Genomic DNA, 18,878 nt, shown 5'->3' with positions numbered 1-18,878 from the left:
TGACAAAAATGGAATCCACCCTACCCCTGACAAAATTAAAGCAATTAAATGGGCCCCAGAACCAAGGAATAAGGCGGAACTACAGGCCTTCCTTGGCCTGGTAAACTTTTACCACACGTTTGTGCCCCACAAGGCCGCCATTGCAGAACCCCTCCACAGACTCTTAGATAAGAAGACTCCTTGGCAATGGCTGGACAAACACAGAGTAAGTTTCCAAACTTTAAAGGACATTCTGTCCAGTAAATCAACTGTAACCCACTTTATAGAAAACAAACCGATTTACCTGGCGTGCGATGCTTCGCCTTATGGTGTAGGGGCTGTAATCAGCCACTTAGACAAACAAGGAATACAAAGACCAATTGCATATTATTCACGCACACTAACCAAAGCAGAGCGGAATTACGCTCAGATAGACAGGGAGGCATTAGCAATAGTGGCAGGAGTAAAAAAGTTCCACGACTACCTTTATGGTAGGAACTTTACTATACTGACAGACCACAAGCCCCTGTTGGGACTGTTTACCACAGATAAACAGACTCCCCAAATAATGTCGCCGAGAATGCTGAGGTGGTCCATTTTCCTCTCAGCATACTCATTCTCCCTCCAATACAGACCGGGCAAGGACATGGGACATGCTGACGCCCTTAGCAGATTGCCCCTAAACATAACAGAGGAAGACCCTGCACCTGCGGGACAAATAATGTCCCTACAGGATATCCCCGATTGGCCCCTAACTGCTAAAGACATAGCTGAGGCAACAAATAAGGACCACACTTTAAAGAGAGTAATGGCCTGGGTCCTGAGTGGGTGGCCAAACGCCAACCCGGATGAAAAATACATTCCCTATTTTAGAAGGAAAGATGAACTGTCAGTTCATTTGGGCTGTTTACTCTGGGGAAATCGTGTGGTCATTCCAGGAATACACAAATCAGCCATTTTACTAGAATTACATGAAGGACACCCTGGAATAGTACGGATGAAGGCGTTGGCTAGGAGTCACTTGTGGTGGCCAGGACTGGACAAGGACATCGAGGAATGTGTTGCCAATTGCCATCTGTGCCAACGCTCTAGGCCTGAACAACAACACATCCGTACGCATAAGTGGGAGTTAGCTAGAAATCCTTGGTCCAGGATTCATATTGACTTTGCCGGGCCTTTCCAAGGGTTAACATTTCTGGTAGTGGTTGACAGCTTCTCTAGATGGCTAGAGGTAGTACCAGTCAGTTCAGCAACCTCAGGTAGAACCATACAGGCATTAAGGGGCCTCTTTGCCACTCATGGGTTGCCGGATTTAATCGTGTCTGATAATGGGCCACAATTCACATCTATTGAATTTCAGGATTTCCTCAGGGCCAACTCGATTAAGCACAGGACATCAGCACCCTTCCACCCATCCACCAACGGCTTGGCTGAACGGAATGTGAGGACCACGAAGGACGCCTTAAAAAGAATCATTTGAGGTGACTGGCATCAGAGACTGGCCGAGTTCTTGTTGGCCCAACATACGACCCCATGCTCTGCTACAGGGAAAAGTCCAGCTGAAATGAGGTGGGGAAGGAGACTAACCACCAAATTGGACAGATTACACCCTGACAGACTTCTACCAAGCGCTGAATTGGACATTCCTAACAGAACATTTAAAGTGGGGGATTTGATCTGGGCCAGGAACTACACCCAAGGGGACAAATGGATTCCGGGGGTGGTGACTGAAATTTTAGGCCCCCTGTCGTACACTATTGAGGGGGAAGGGAATAGGATCTGTAAAAGACACACAGATCAGCTGAGGAAGAGATCCAGTGGGTGCTTGCCAGTAGAGGGGGGCCAAAGCGTTTTTGGGGAAAAAAGTACATCCAGGTTCAGTAATAACAACATGCCAGAGAGTGTGGTAGAGGAATGGCAAAACATCTCTTCTCCTGCTACACCACAACAACAACAACAATCTAGTCAAATAGACTGGGAGGTACCCCTGCGAGGTAGGCCAGTGACTACTGAGTATCAAACACAAACCAATGCACAAAACAGCAACAGGGAAACATCAGAGTCTAATAACCCAGAGCCTAGGTCCAACACAGAGAAGCAGCCAAGCAGTCAATCAGGAAAAGGGGTCCCTAGCAGCCAGAGTAATAGATACCCTTCTAGAATACATAGGCCGCCAAAATATTTAAAGGACTTTGTAAAGAAATAACAACAACTGGGGGGTAAGGGGTGTTGTGTATGTAAATAGTTATTAATAAGGGAATTAGCTGATTGCAGAATAGCAGGGTTTTGAGCGGGAAATCCAGGTGCAATCATTGGTTGCAATAACCTAGGAGCGGGAAAATAAGCTCCATTGATTGGTTACAGTTCAAACACTACCCCTATAAAAGGTTGCAACATTTGACAGTTGACAGTTGACTTTGTGTATTCAATAAACTCGTTCATTGTTAAACTACTCTGAGTCTTCGTCTATCAGAACTAAACAATTAAAATGGCCAAAGAAGAACATGGAAATCATTCATGTGAAGACCCAGAAGCTCCTCACAATATACAGAGGTTTCCATCCCAAGTGCAACACTGAAAAACTGCACTAGCCAGAATGTTAAAGCCACCAAACTGGAAGTAACCCAGGGCATACAGGAATATATCAGCTCGTGATATTTTATAATTTTTTCCAGTTCTTTTTCTTTAACTCTGGCATCTCCTGGTACAGTGATATCAATCAGCTGTACGCTTCAGTTCTCTACAATTACAATATCTGGCGTGTTGTGTTACAAATGGCAATCTGTCTGTATTCGAAAGTCCCACAAGATCTTCACCCTCTCATTCTCGACAACTTTTTCCACCCTATGTTCTCACGTCTTTTCAGACACCAAGTCATATTTTTTACACAATGCCCAGTGGATTAATTTAGCAACTCGGTCATGTCTAGCTTTGTAATCAGCTTGCATGATTTTGCTGCACTCACATATTAAATGTGAAACAGTTTCAACTTTGTCATTGCAAAGTCAGCAATTTGGATTGTCAGTGGATTTTTGTATCTTCGCTTTCATGGAATTAGTTGTTGTTATTATTATTATTATATAAAATATCATTGTATAACTAGGGGCATTGCTGACTTTGTGTTTGTGTGTGTGTGTATGAATTCTTTATATGTGAGTATATGAAAAACTACAAATAAAAAATGAATATATAGTAATGAAATGATCTTCATATTACTTTTCATTTGTTGTCTGCAGGGTAAATAATAAACTGAAATGAGAAATGCAAGAAAACAGCTATGGCTTTGTTCTATGGGATATGAATCCCACTCAGATGTTTATTTTTTTAAAAAAAATATTAACTTGCAGTCACAGCATTTCATGATGGTTTTCAGTTTATGAGGATTTTATGATTAACAATGCTACTTACAGATATTTGGCACCATTGCAAAGCTACTTCCAGTATTTATTGCTGCATCTGAAAATGATATTTAATTTCTCTACTGGATTTTGGGATGGTTTTTGTAGGAGTTTTAGGTTGTATTACCTATATTAACTGTTTTTTATTGGAAAAGTGATTTTAAGTGTTTTGCATTGTCCCCATAAAGTCTCAGGTAACATTGTAAGCGGCTTGGATTAATTTTCCATATTTATTTGCCATCATGCAGCTGCTTACACACAATTATCTCCAATGCCTCTCCTATCTTGCACATAATTCATCAATAAGATAAAACACTAGATGGCACAGCAACTGTTCCAAACAAGAAGCAAGCCAGATGATTACTAAACCACTAATAGCACAGAAACAATGAAAATATGACATATCTTGATTAGGAAAAAGAAAATAAAGCATTTGACAATAATATTCCATAGCCATGTTGAACCTAAATTGGAATTTTTGCAGATCCTCACCTTTTTGGGTCTTCATTACAGGAACAGCATATGCTGTCTGTTAAAAGGTTTAAAGTGCTATTTTAATAAAAATTAATAGTGGCCCTAATGGTATTGAAATAAAAAAGAAAATAAATCTATAGTTTATCCAATGCATATTCCCAAAATTAGATATCTGACACATTAATATTTGCATGTTTCCATTTTTGTAATTCAACTGACATTTTATTTTAAAAAGTCTATATTTTTATAAAAATATAGACAGTTGTGTACATAGATATCAGATGTCAAAGAAGTAATAATGTAATGTGCAAATCAGATAATTTTATTTGCAGCATAAAGTTAGGGAAGCAAGTGAAAATAAGTTTATTGAATATACAACATTTATTCTATAAAATTTATAAAATTGGCTATTACAGAGAGTCTTTTAAAACAGTAGTTGGTCTGTTATAGTTTTGACGGTTGCACTACATCTACTCCCTTTTGGAGCTAGAGGAAAAGCAATTCTTCTCTACCAAGTATAGGCAGAAATAATATTTTTCCTCTAACTGGTAATAGAATGTGAATACTCTGCAAATTCCACTTGTCTAAAATTTTGAAATTTAAACATGAATGTAAAGCATATTGCCCTTCTATTACAGTGAACAATAATAATGGGGATACACTGAGAGAGATTAATATCAAGAGAAGAGTCTTTCAAAGATGCTCATTATCACTATTACTGTTTGTTACTGCATTGATTCCTCTGTCCAAAATACTAAACAAGTCAAGCTACAACTATAAAACATCAAAAGCAGGGTATTCCAGCTCCTTTACAGGAACAATATTGAAGCTATATGGAAAAACATGATCTGAAAAAGAATCACTGTTCAACACTGTCCATATATACAGCCAAGATGATGCTGTCAGGACCCACCCCGAACCACGTCTTAGGAAGACAAAAACTCTTGGAGTCAGGGTTTTAGTCCAAAAGAAATCTTTACTATGACATGCTCGGTTGTAGGAAATGAGACAGGGCTTAATATTTCCACGATGTAAACCCTTTTAAAGAGTTCCCGGTTTAACCCCCCTTAATCCCCATTTGGTCAGTCCCCCCCATCCTTCCTCTCGTATCATCCATCTCGTGGGAAAGAGGAAGTTAGGACCCTTTTGTTTATTGCTGTCTACCGTGACAAAAACCAGATGCTAGCCCCCCCTTTTGTTTCCCCAGTTCAAAAGGCTTCTCCTTTCCTTTGAAATGCCTATTGCCGGTTCAATACACATCTATCCTCTTCTCTTCGGGAGATGACAGAATCCATGGGATAATGTTTGAAACATTCCATTTATGAATATGATATAAATGGATTCTGACAGTCCGCTCTCCTTAGAAGAAAGATGTGTCCATCTGTAGGGGGAGAAAAGAAAAGAGAAGAAAAAATAACATGTGTAAATGTTAACTCGGTTTGTTTGGATATTCTGTATGAAATCTCTTAAGCAGCTTTGGTGCTTTAACGTGGTGTTTGCTGACCCATTCATTTTCTGAGGAGGGGAGGTGTTTCCAAGCCACTAGATATTGAGTTGTTCCATGATGTCTCCTGGAATCCAGAATTTCCTTCACCTCGAAATGTTGTTCTCCTTCCACCATGATGGGAGGTGGTGGTGGTGGAATTTTTGTTCGTAGGGGAGATTGTTGTTCTCTCTTTATTAGACTGCAGTGAAAGATTGGGTGTATTCGTCTAAGATTTTTAGGTAGTTCTAATTCAACTGTTACTGGGTTTATGATTCTTTTAATTGGAAAAGGTCCAATGTATTTTGGTCCTAGTTTTTTACAGGGTTGGAGAGACTTAAGGTATTTTGTAGACAGATATACCATCTCTCCCACCTTGAACGGTGTGGGATCAGATCTTTTCTTGTCTGCCTGTGTCTTGTGTGCTAATCTAGCCTCTGTTAATGCTTTTCTGACAATAGGCCAGGTGTATTGTAACTGAGCAATCCATTCCTTTAGTTCTGGAATTACCGGTTCTTTTGGAGTTAGATCAGGTATGGGGTTGAAGCTCTGGCCTGTGGCTACTTGAAAAGGAGTGTAACCTGTGCTGGAGTGAACTGCGTTGTTATATGCCACTTCTGCGAAAGGCAGCAGGTCTGTCCAATTGTTCTGCTGAAAATGTACATAACATCTTAAATATTGTTCAAGTACAGAGTTAGCCTTTTCTGCTTGCCCATTACCCTGAGGGTGATGACTAGATGTCAGTCCTTGGGTGGTTCCTAACAGAGATAAAAATTCCTTCCAGAATGCTGAGGTAAATTGCACCCCTCTGTCAGATATGATGCGTAGTGGTGCTCCATGCAATCTGTAAATATGTTGTACAAAAAGTTTTGCTAATGTTTTTGCAGTAGGAATTTTTGGGCAAGGTATGAAATGGACTTGCTTAGAGAACAGATCAGTAACAGTCCAGATAACGGTGTTTCCGTTGCTTTCTGGTAGTTCCACAATAAAATCCATGGCTATTTCTTTCCATGGGGCTGAGGGATTCGCCACTGGTTGTAACAGTCCTGGCGATTTCCCTTGTAACCTCTTGGCCATTGCGCAAATTTGACAGCTACCCACATAGCTTTCTATGTCCTTTTTCATAGATGGCCACCAAAATTGCCTTTTAGTTAAGTGTAAGGTTTTTACAAAGCCAAAGTGTCCTGCTGATTTTGTATCATGGCACAGTTGCATGAAATTGATTCTCTGTGTGGCAGGTATATATAGCTTCTCCCCCACCCACGGCAGTCCATCTTTAATTGTGCACACATGTTTATTTTTCTGGAACCATTCATCACTTTCCAAAGATTTCCTGAATTCTATTCCAGTTTGGCTATCTACCTTTGGTTTCATTTTTTCTTGTGCCCTGGTGGTGACTGGTGCTGCCAGTTGTTGTTCCGGTACAAGTGGTTTAAAGTCAGTAACTCTTGTGCTGTTATATTGGGGCATGCGGGATAATGCATCTGCCAGGAAGTTCTTTCCCCCCGGTAAGTGTTTGAGAGTGAAATTGAATCGGTGAAAGTGTTGGGACCAGCGGGCTTGCTTAGGAGTGAGCTTCCTGGGCGTTTTTAGTGCTTCTAAATTTTTGTGGTCAGTCCAGACTTGGAAAGGTATTTTATTTCCTTCCAAAAAATGACGCCAAGTTAATAATGACCACCTTAATGAGAATGCTTCCTTCTCCCATATTGGCCATCGTTGTTCAGTTTCTGTAAGTTTCCTGGATGTATATGCGCAAGGTTGCAACGCCCCCTCATCATTTTCTTGTAGTAATACGGCTCCGACTGCTACGTCGCTCGCATCTGCCTGTATTACAAAAGGTTTGTTGGGATCTGGGTGTTTAAGTACAGGTTCCGCAGAAAAGAGTCTCTTTAGCCTCTCAAATGCTGCTTGACATTCCATTGACCATTTCAGAGGCTGGCTGGGTTTCACGGGTGACCCCCCCTTCGTTTTCAGCAAATTTGTGAGGGGCATGGCTATTTGGCCAAATGCAGGGATGAATTGGCGGTAGAAATTTGCAAACCCCAGGAAACTTTGCAATTTCTTCCGTGTGCGGGGGGGTGCCCACTCTAGTACTGCCCTGACCTTCTCTGGGTCCATTTCGATGCCCTCTGGGGATATGCGATATCCCAGGTAGTCGATTTTTTCCTTATGAAATTCACACTTCGATAATTTAGCATATAAATGGGCAGCTCGCAATTTCTTCAGGACTGCTCTGACTAGTTTGATATGTTCCTCTTTGGTTTCTGTGAAGATAAGGATGTCATCGAGGTAAACCAGGACCCCCTTATATAGGTGCTCTCTCAGTACGTCATTAATTAATTGCATAAAGACTGCGGGGGCCCCTTGCAGTCCAAATGGCAATACTTTGAATTGATAGCACCCCATTGGGCAGTTGAATGCAGTTTTCCATTCGTCTCCTTCCTTAATCCTAATACGGTAGTATGCTTCCCTCAGGTCTAGTTTGGTAAAAATCTTTCCTTTCGATAGGTGGGATAGCATATCCTTCATTAGGGGAAGGGGGTATAGATTACATTCACTAATTGTATTTAGGTTCCGGTAATCTACAACCAAACGAAAGGAACCATCCTTCTTCTCCCTGAACAGAACCGGGGCGGCTACTTTGGGTTTGGCGGGCTCAATAAATCCTCTTTCTAAGTTTTTCTTTATGAATCTTTCCATTTCTGCCATTTCCCTTGGGCTCATGGCATACATCCTGGGTTTTGGGAGTTTTGCCCCAGGTTTGAATTCTATGGTGCAGTCTGTGGGGCGGTGGGGGGGGAGCTCATCTGCTCTTTCCTCACTGAAAACCTCAGCCAGGTCCCTGTATTCCTCCGGTATCTCTGTTAGCCCCTTCTCTTCCCCCACTGCTGCTTTTTCCTCCCTCTGGGTTGGGGGGGTGTTTGGGGGTTTTACGTTTTCCTGTTCCCCTTTTGGGAAGTTGAGTTCTGCAGTTCTCCAGTTTATCCCGGGGTTCCATTTCTTCAGCCATTCCAGTCCTAAAATCATTGGGCATGCCATGCCTGGGGCCACTATAAATGTTATGTCTTCCTCATGGGACCCCAGGGACATGTGGAGTGGTAGAGTGGCTAGGGTAGCTGGTCCCCCCCCTGCTATAGACCCGTCTAATTGACTGAAGGAGATTGGTTGTTTTAGCCTCCTCACTGGGATGCTCAGTTCCTCCACCAGTGTTGGGCTGATGAGGCAGCGGATGCAGCCAGAGTCTATCAAAGCTTTTATTTCATTTGCTTTTGGTGCAGAGGAAGCTAATATAGTTACTGTCTTAAGTATGGGTGGAAGAGGTCCACTTACCAAAGGTTCTCCCTCTGAGCTGTCTTCCGAGGTGTCCACCGCCCCTGCAGTGTAGGCCGGAGTCCAATCCCAGGTTTTGGCAGAAATTGTGGACTCTACAGCCTCTGTCCCCTTCATGGAAGATTCTTTTGGGTTGCCTTGAGACTTCCCCAGCTTTTTGGAAGATGGTGCCTCTGTTTTGCGTGGAGGGGCTTTCGAACGACATTCTGCAGCACGGTGGCCCTCTCTCCCGCAATTGAAACATCCCTTTGATTTTTTAGCCGTGGCCGGTGGGTTTTCCCCCTCACGTGTTTGCTCGAGTGGCGGGCGGCCCCATGGTTTTCCTCTGCGTTGTCTTTTCAATAGGTCTATTTCCACTTCCTCTGCCAGGACATACCAGTCATCGAGATGGTAGGGGTCTCCCCGAGGCAGGCAAGCGTCATACAGGTCGTAGTTTAGACCGTCTTTGAAATGGCTGAGGAGGATGTCTTCTGGCCAGTTCAGCTTGCTGGCGATGGCTCGGAATTCTTGGGTATATTCGGCCACTGTTCTCCTGCCCTGCCTCACCGTCTTGATTCTCTCCCGGGCCTTCCGGTCAGCCAAAGGGTCCTCAAATCGTCGCCTCAAGGATGACATGAATCGGTTGAAGTCGTTGAGTTCTGGGGCGTTGGAGTCATGCAGGTTCACCACCCAGTCTGCGGCCGTCCCGTCCAGGGCAGATTGCACAATTCGGATGCGTGTTTTGTCACTGGGGATGTCCCGTCCGTACTCTTCCATGTAGCTGAGGACTTGGGTTAGGAAAAATCCCAGTCGTGATGGCTCCCCCTTGAATTTTGCTTCCAGGGGTGGGAATCTTTGGCTGGATCGTTGTCTGCGCCGCGGAGTGTATCGCTCCTCATCTCGATCCCCATCTGTGGGTCTGGGGGGGGTGGGTACCGCTGAGTCAGCGGCTCCTGTTCCATTGGACGGCCCTGGGGTTTCAGGTGTTGGGTCCCTTCTGTTACCCCTCCAGTTGCGACCCCAGGTGTTGTGGTTTCCAGCTCTCTCCTCCCTTAGTGAGCTCAGGGTTGTTTTCATCAAGTCAATAGCTTTTTCCAGAATCCGCTCTTCCTCACTGGCGTGCAGGGAGTTCTCCATCTCTTGTTTCCATTCCGGTTGGTGGTCGCTCCGTCTCAGGGTCACTTCTCTCGAAGCCTTTTTCCACTCACTTTTCCTTCCAACGCCCATCGACCACCTGGGTTTTTGTTCGTGCTGCTCCGTTTCCTCCCAGGAGGAATATGATGCCTCAGCTTCCCAATGTTTCTGGGAGTTCGGCTGGGGGGAAGGCTCCTTCTCCGTGGGGCTTTCTTCCCTTCTTGCTTCATCGTCAGACATCATATTTATTTGCAAAATCCCCCGGTAAGGTTCTTCTTCCCGGGTTGATTTTCGTTGCAAGCCCTGTCTAATGTCAGGACCCACCCCGAACCACGTCTTAGGAAGACAAAAACTCTTGGAGTCAGGGTTTTAGTCCAAAAGAAATCTTTACTATGACATGCTCGGTTGTAGGAAATGAGACAGGGCTTAATATTTCCACGATGTAAACCCTTTTAAAGAGTTCCCGGTTTAACCCCCCTTAATCCCCATTTGGTCAGTCCCCCCCATCCTTCCTCTCGTATCATCCATCTCGTGGGAAAGAGGAAGTTAGGACCCTTTTGTTTATTGCTGTCTACCGTGACAAAAACCAGATGCTAGCCCCCCCTTTTGTTTCCCCAGTTCAAAAGGCTTCTCCTTTCCTTTGAAATGCCTATTGCCGGTTCAATACACATCTATCCTCTTCTCTTCGGGAGATGACAGAATCCATGGGATAATGTTTGAAACATTCCATTTATGAATATGATATAAATGGATTCTGACAGCTATGGAATTTGGATTGGACAAACGTACCTTACCATCAATCGGGGCAAAATAGTGAAAACTGAAGGAATTAAGGTGCTCTAGGAAAATAATATCATGAGTTTGGATGAAGACAACTGAAGTCAAGAAGAACTTACAAGTGAATACATTGTGAGAGTGAAGGAGATCTTAAAGTCCAAATTCCCTGGAGGAAATACCATCAAGGCAATCCACATCTGAGCAATTTCAGTCATTAGGTACATTGCTGGAACTGTGGACTGGACTCAGCAGAATTAAAAGACCTGAATGGGAAGACCAGAAAAATAGTGACAATGAATCATACCTTTCATCCACTCAGTGATGTTGACAGCCTCTACTTGCCAAGGAGCATACAGTAGGTGGAGTGGAATGTTTCAAGTACATCATGCAGTTGAAGAAGAAAAAAGCAGATTGGAAGAATATCTGAAGGATGGTGAAGAAGATGCCTGAAGGCTTATTGAATACTGGAAAGATCAAACTGGCCTATAAGAAAGATCAAATGAAGAACAGAAAAGAGACATTGCAAGACAAACTATTACAAGGCCAGCACACACACACACACACACACACACACACACACTAGCAGGCAAAGCATATAAAACAAGATTTGGCAATGGCTAAGAGCAGAAAAGTTGAAGAAAGAGATAGAGGGGCTAATCCTGGCTGCATAAGACCAAGCCTTAAGAATAAATACATATAAAGTCAGAATGAAGAAGATAGCAAAAGAGAGTAAAGGCCATCTCTGTGGAGAAACTGAAGAAACAGTGGGCCACCTAGTTAGCTGCTGCAAAAAGATCGAACAGAATGACTACAAACAACGGCATGACAAAGTAGCAACAGTATTCCATGATGCGTGTAATATCTGTAAGAAATACCATTTGCCTGCAAATAAGAATTGATGGGATCACAAAATAGACAAAGTTATAGAAAATGAAGAAGCTAAAGTTCTCTGGAATTTTAGAACTGACAACTCACAGACAATTCTTGATAAGAAAGACATAAAAGTCTGAATAGTGAATGGGGTAGTACCTAGAGTCAGCAAAATAGAAAAAAAGAACTATAGAAAACCACAAAATAAAAAAGCTGCAAATAGAATGAGTATAGTAAGAAAAAGACAAAGTAGTATTCATAATGATAGGTGCCTTGGATGTAATCCCAAAACATCTGCTTGAACATCATTGGCATTGACAAAATCACTTGCAATTGGTCTATTGTAAAATGTAGCTTTACTTGGAACAGCTTATATCCCGCAACAAGACAGGGGTGTCAAACTGCCGGCCCACAGGCAGGAACTGCGCCCATGCCATTGCCGCCAATGGCAAAAAAGTCACGATACGTCGCAACATGTCATGTGGTGTTGCGAGTTTGACACCCTTGCTTTAAGACCATCAAACAACAACATCTGTCTATCCCAGGTTCTTGGGAAGAACTTGATAGGTGGATAAAAATGCCAAATATAGTCTAAAACCTGGCTGACTATGCGACCAACTGTAATAATAATAGCACTAAAAGAGCTGTTGATAAAACAGGGCTTCACTTTTCTATGGAAACAAAGCAGATTTTAAAAAGAATAATTTAAAATTAATTATTTATTATTAAACTGACATGCTATTTAACTCCTGACTGGCTGAACTGAAAGAATGATAGTCTCTGGACTATCATCATAAGTGAAAAGAAATTTTATTGAATGAAATTCAGTGTGATGACAGCAGTTGCATTTATTTAGGGCAGTAATGGGAGGAGGTTCCTACTTTTTTTAAAAAAAAAAATAATGAGTTAACTTTTTGGGGCTTTCAACAGTTTTGAAAGACATTGTAGGTTAATAACTGTAAAGATCACTGAGGTACAGAATTGTATTTAACAGGGAGATCCTGCTGTAAATGGAAGCAGCCGAGGGGAAAGAGACAGTAAGAACCACACAGTGTTTAAAGAAGCATCTTGGTTTTGTTCTCTCTGCTGCTCAGCTTGATCTGCTTTATCATTATTTACATGTATAGCTGTTCAGATAAAAGATTCTCCTGTTATTTCTGCCGTTACTAACAATCTAACAAGTTTGGGACATACTAAGAAAGGATCTGAATGTATCTATGGCCCCAAAAGCCTTGAGCATAGGCCCATGGTCAACCCAAAGTTTGTCTTAACTTATTACTTTTATGTGAAAAGAAGGGAAACCTCATCAAAGACAAAGAGAATAATCATATTTTTGCATTGAATTAAACTGAATTGAAAGTAAACTAAATCACCTCTCTACTCTTTTTCTCAGCTTGCCATGGTTTTGGGGAGTATTGTCCCAAACATGCCATTCATGAAGCCAGGGGCAGTCCTCATCTTGAAGAATAATTGATACAACAAACAATGATTTACTTTAGTCTCTACTCTTTTAATTTCTGTTCCCTTTGAATTACATGCTGCTAATGTATTTAAGAGAAACCAGATCCCATCTGCTATTTTAGAAAAGATTACATCATACCAGAAACTAGAAAGATGGTTCCATTCAAATTGGCATTACGACTGAATAAATTCAGGTTTCATCATATACAGTGACAGACTGCTGCTGGCTTTGCTCTTATCATTAAATTGGCCTAAATCTTCGTTCCATCATCTTATAAATATTGCCACTTCTTTTTTTACACTTCAGGCAGCTGCTGCCTTGCCAAAAGAGAAATTTATCATTTTGCAGTGTGATAATAATTCAAAGTGGCAGTAAAGCCTTAATTAATGGCTTGAAATGGAATGAGTTCTTTAACAGTCCTTAGATTTCCCTAGCTGAATTGTCAGCTTCTTTTTGAACAATTGGGCAAATCCCTAATTTGCATTAATGGTTGAGGACAGACTTGTGCAACGATTAGGAAAATGTGTTTTTAATTTAAAAAACCCACAGAACAGCCATTCTTTGTGAGACTTTTCATATCATTTTAAAGGAAAAGAGGATAAATCTAAATATTCTACAGACTTAAACAATTGTGTCAGCACAGTAATTTTTCTTTGGTAATAAATTCAGCGGGACTAACATCTAATAAGTACACATCCTAATGTTTCCTTAGAATACTGTATTTGTTTTGGTCTGTACAAAGACCAAATAAAAATATTTGTCCAATAAACTGCAGTGTTTCCACACTCAAACTGGGTTACTTCTCTATAATTTCCCTTTGAATAACATATACTAGTACGCTAGGAGACAACTTTAGAAGAGGTCATTGTGCATTTTGCCAGTTGGGTTCTTAGGCACAGAAGCTATCAGGATGACTTTGGGCTGGCCATTTTCATTGAGCACAACTCAGTTCAGAGGACTTTTGTTATGAAGAAAATAGTTGGAGATGCTCTGCCTTGAGTACAAAGTAAAGGTGGGGTATCAATCACTCAGTTAGTCAGTCAATCAATCAATCAAAAAAAGAAAAGCTGAAATATTATATATTACTTTCTAGAAGAAAATCTAGGAATTGGGAATTAGTCTGTTTACAACTTCAAAAGATCTTCACTCAGGGAATAGTGTCCTTTTGGCTTCCAGTAGGAGATAGGGTGTTCCCAATGTGATCTACCTCCATGTGGAAATCAAGGCATCATGATAATTATATCAAGCTGAGCTAAGGTGAAGCCTTCCTGGGGAGGACTCATAGTCTGCAAGAAAGTGGGCACAGCTTTACAGTTAAGTCTTCCATTGTTGATACATACATTTGTGGTTTTGAAGCCTCAGATGCCTAGTCTGGTTAGGGTTTTTTTCCTTAATGCAAAAAAATAAAAAAATAAAAAAAATAAAAAAAAACCCACAATTTTTTTTCTAAAAAAAAACAGAGGCCAGGTCAAGAATTAGGAGTAGAAGTTTTAGATTCTTCTCTTAGTGTTAAGTTGGATAGCCTTAGAGAGCTAAATGATAAATAAATGAGTTTTCTTTTCATATGAAAAACCAATCTCAATCATTTTACAGTTAATGTTATTCCTTCTGTAGTGCAATAGTGAATAATTGGCAGAACATTATAAGAACATGCCTAATACAGTAAAGTTTTGCGGCTATGGATGTTTTCTAAAAATTAATGGACTCAGAAATCTAGGGACTATTGACTATATATTAAATTCTATCAGTTTAGCTAATGCCTTTTAAAAGCTAACTAAAGTAATGTGAATACCAAGGGCCCTCGTGGCAGTAAACATCTTCAATCAGTTGTACATTGAACAAGTACAGATGCTATTAAGTGAAAAACAATAAGTAAAATTCCAATGGAGTTTAACCCAATTAAAACAATCCCTCAGCACAGCTCTAAAATGAATTTGTTTCATTTGTAACATTAGCTGTGACAATGGTGATTATTATATTCCTGTTCAGCAACAAAGTAATTATCCTTTCATGAAGAAAACAAGCATATAATGCTGGGAAAACTGGCATTTTAGATGCCCGTAGAAGCAGTCTTGTTGTATGAATGTAGCATTTTAATATGATCCTTTTCAATTAACTTTTCCATTTCCCGAGAGTAAGAATCATAGCAAAACCTTAATGCTTCTATTAAACTTTTTTAAATGGCTCCAACAACAGCTGTCAGAGTTGTCCTATCTGGATGTTGAACTCCAGATCTTTATTTCTGAGTAAGTTAATGTTAAAATCCATTGCATGGTACAAATGATGGCAGTTTCATAAACTGTTTCTGCAATATAGAATCTGTAAGTTGATACCCTCCAGGAAGGAAGGAAGTAGCAATGAAAAGAATGAAATCAATTTCAATGCTAGGCCAGCCAACTATTTCTCCTGGCAAGAGATATGGGTAGATCATGAAGTCAGAGTCAAATGAAAGTGATCTGCATTTTTTTTCATAATTTTTTTCCAGTACACCAGTATGCAAGAAGTTGCTTTTGATCCCTCTCAGTGCTATTCCTGGACTCTTCCCTTCACTCTGAGATTTATATTTTCAAGGTTTTTTTTTAAAAAGATCTGCTTAGGAGAAATTATTCACTTAGAAGGCATAAATCTACTTCTGTCTTTCAGCAAGTATCTTGAAGCAAATGTAACACCATACTGTAGTATGATTTTACATTACACAAGGGGTCTTTGGGTTCATACAGTCATACCTTTGTTCTTTCTAATATAACTCCTACTGTCTTTTTCTCAGCAATTCATTTACCACATTTTGGACTTGACAAACTGAACAAATTGTGGAGGGTAGTAGCCGTATAAACTATTACAATAATGAAATCATGATCAACTCATAGTCTTTTTGTTCTGGCTTTTATTTGCCTATTTTGAATGAAAAGTGATGTATGGAAAATGAGACAGCCGTGTAAAAGATTGTTACTCTTGGCTATATCATTTCAGTGGGTGGGTTCCCACATCTCAATAAACCATGACTTATAGACCATTGTTTTATGAGTATGCTACAATTATCTGGGCTCATATGTTGTACCATGTTAGAAAAACGCAGAAGGTGACAAAAAGAGCATATCTAATCTCCAGTAACATTATATAAATAAGACAGAGTGGTTGCACAATAAAATATTTAACTTAATTTTGTCTTCCTTTTTATTGCATTAATTTGTGACACTGCCATAAACCTTGAGGCTAAGTAGAGGCATAAATATAAATGTTATTTTTTGTTGAAATAACACATAATGTGCTGGTTTACATAGTATTAAATTATACACAATGGTTAATAAACCATAATGATTGAATTCACACATTTTGCTTAGGCCAATAAATCTGATTGTGTTTGGGTTTGGCTTAGCCTGATGTGAAAACCAAGTCAGTATTACTTTTATTTTCTTGAATTGCATCTTCCTTGTGTAAATCCTTGCTAGTCTGTTAAGCTAGCAATTTCATTACTTCAGCTGTCCTGTATAATTTCTGAAAGTCAATGAACCTATTAAAATCTCTGGCACAGTTCCTTCACATGGCATGTTTAGAGGATATTAGCTCTTGTTTCCACAGTGACATTTGTAATATTCCATTCTTTAACTACATTTCTGCTGCAGATTACATTTCCATCCCAAATAAATTGCTTTCCCATTTCAGTAGTAAGAAGGAAGTGGTGAAAATTTTGAGCAGCTACCACTCATTTAAAAATCTATAATTTTCCCTTCAAATGCTTATTTTCTGATGTCCTGGAGAACAGGATTAAATAATAGGATTTCAAATAGGTGGGGTGCATACATAAAAGATAAAAATCAAATTACCAAAGCCTAACCCCTTTTACATTAAAGTTATGTTTACATTCTGGCAACTTTAAACAATAGTAGTTAGAACTCTGAATTTCCTGCACTGAAAAGTGGTTGATTAGAGGGTGAGTAGAGGGAAAGAGTTTAATTCCTGTTCCCATCCACTCATAAAGGCCTTAGCTGAAAGCAGGAGAGTTTTCCACTATTTTTTTTAAAAGAAAATAATGAGAAGATCCAAGTAAGTTCTTGTACTTTCATTTGGTAATTTACTCTTATCCTTCTGAAGGTCAGAATGAAGACAAGCATTATATAAAACTATGTCTCTTTGTGTTTAATATGACCCTGGGTTCTGACCAATAAGTCATTTGCTGGCTCAGCTATCATCTTTGCTCTGCTGAACTCTTGTAAACAGAGAGAGTATGAGCAGACATACAGGCATGAGCAAATAAACTATCTTTTGCTCTTGCCTGAGGTTGAGTTCACTGCACTAAAACTTATTTATGCTTAGTATATTGTGTGAATCTACCATATATTTCTCTGTTCTATTGCCAAGCAAATCATAGCTAATGAGCTCTATGAATCAAAGTTCTACACAGAGAAGCTCAAGGCTCTATGAGCACAAACTGGCCATCAAATGCAAAGAAAAGTGATCTCAGGTATGGGCTCATGCTATTGAGCACAACCATACCTTCAATTTTACAGAGGCCAGAGTCATTGCTCACGATACAACTAAGGTGTTAGGTTCTGACAGACGAGGACTCAGAGTGATTTAACAATGAACGAGTTTATTGAATACACAAAGTCAACTGTCAACTGTCAAATGTTGCAACCTTTTATAGGGGTAGTGTTTGAACTGTAACCAATCAATGGAGCCTCTTTTCCCGCTTCTAGGTTATTGCAACCAATGATTGCACCTGAATCTCCCGCTCAAAACCCTGCTATACTGCAATCTGCTAATTCCCTTGTTAGTAACTATTTACATACACAACACCCCTTACCCCCCAGTTGTTGTTATTTCTTTACAAAATCCTTTAAATATTTTGGTGGCCTATGTATTCTAGAAGGGTATCTATTACTCTGGCTGCTAGGAACCCCTTTTCCTGATTGACTGCTTGGCTGCTTGTCTATGTTGGACCTAGGCTCTGGGTTACTAGACTCTGATGTTTCCCTGTTGCTGTTTTGTGCATTGGTTTGTGTTTGATAATCAGTGGTCACTGGCCTACTTCGCAGGGGTACCTCCCAGTCGATTTGACTAAATTGTTGTTGTTGTTGTTGGGTACCAGGGGAAGAGATGTTTTGCCTTTCCTCTACCGCACTCTCTGGCATGTTGTTATCACTGAACCTGGATGTACTGTTTCCCCCAAATATGCTTTGGTCCCCCTCTACTGGCAAGCATCCGCTGGATCTCTTCCTCAGCTGATCTGTGTGTCTTTTACAGATCCTATTCCCTTCCCCCTCAATAGTGTACGACAGGGGGCCTAAAATTTCAGTCACCACCCCTGGAATCCATTTGTCCCCTTGGGCGTAGTTTCTGGCCCAGATCAAATCCCCCACTTTAAATGTTCTGTTAGGAATGTCCAATTCAGCGCTTGGTAGAAGTCTGTCAGGGTGTAATCTGTCCAATTTGGTGGTTAGTCTCCTTCCCCACCTCATTTCAGCTGGACTTTTTCCTGTAGCAGAACATGGGGTCGTATGTTGGGCCAACAAGAACTCGGCCAGTCTCTGATGCCAGTCGCCCCGAATGATTCTTTTTAAGGCGTCCTTCGTGGTCCTCACATTCCGTTCAGCCAAGCCGTTGGTGGATGGGTGGAAGGGTGCTGATGTCTTGTGCTTAATCGAGTTGGCCTTGAGGAAATCCTGAAATTCAATAGATGTGAATTGTGGCCCATTATCGGACACAATTAAATCTGGCAACCCATGAGTGGCAAAGAGGCCCCTTAATGCCTGTATGGTTCTACCCGACGTTACTGAACTGACTGGTACTACCTCTAGCCATCTAGAGAAGCTGTCAACCACTACCAGAAATGTTAACCCTTGGAAAGGTCCAGCAAAGTCAATATGAATCCTGGACCAAGGATTCCTAGCTAACTCCCACTTATGCGTACGGATGTGTTGTTGTTCAGGCCTAGAACGTTGGCACAGATGGCAATTGGCAACACATTCCTCAATGTCATTGTCCAGTCCTG

This window comes from Vipera ursinii, assembly GCF_947247035.1.
Source record: "Vipera ursinii genome assembly, chromosome: Z".
Lineage (NCBI taxonomy): Eukaryota > Metazoa > Chordata > Lepidosauria > Squamata > Viperidae > Vipera > Vipera ursinii.
This window is presented reverse-complemented; position numbering follows the sequence as displayed.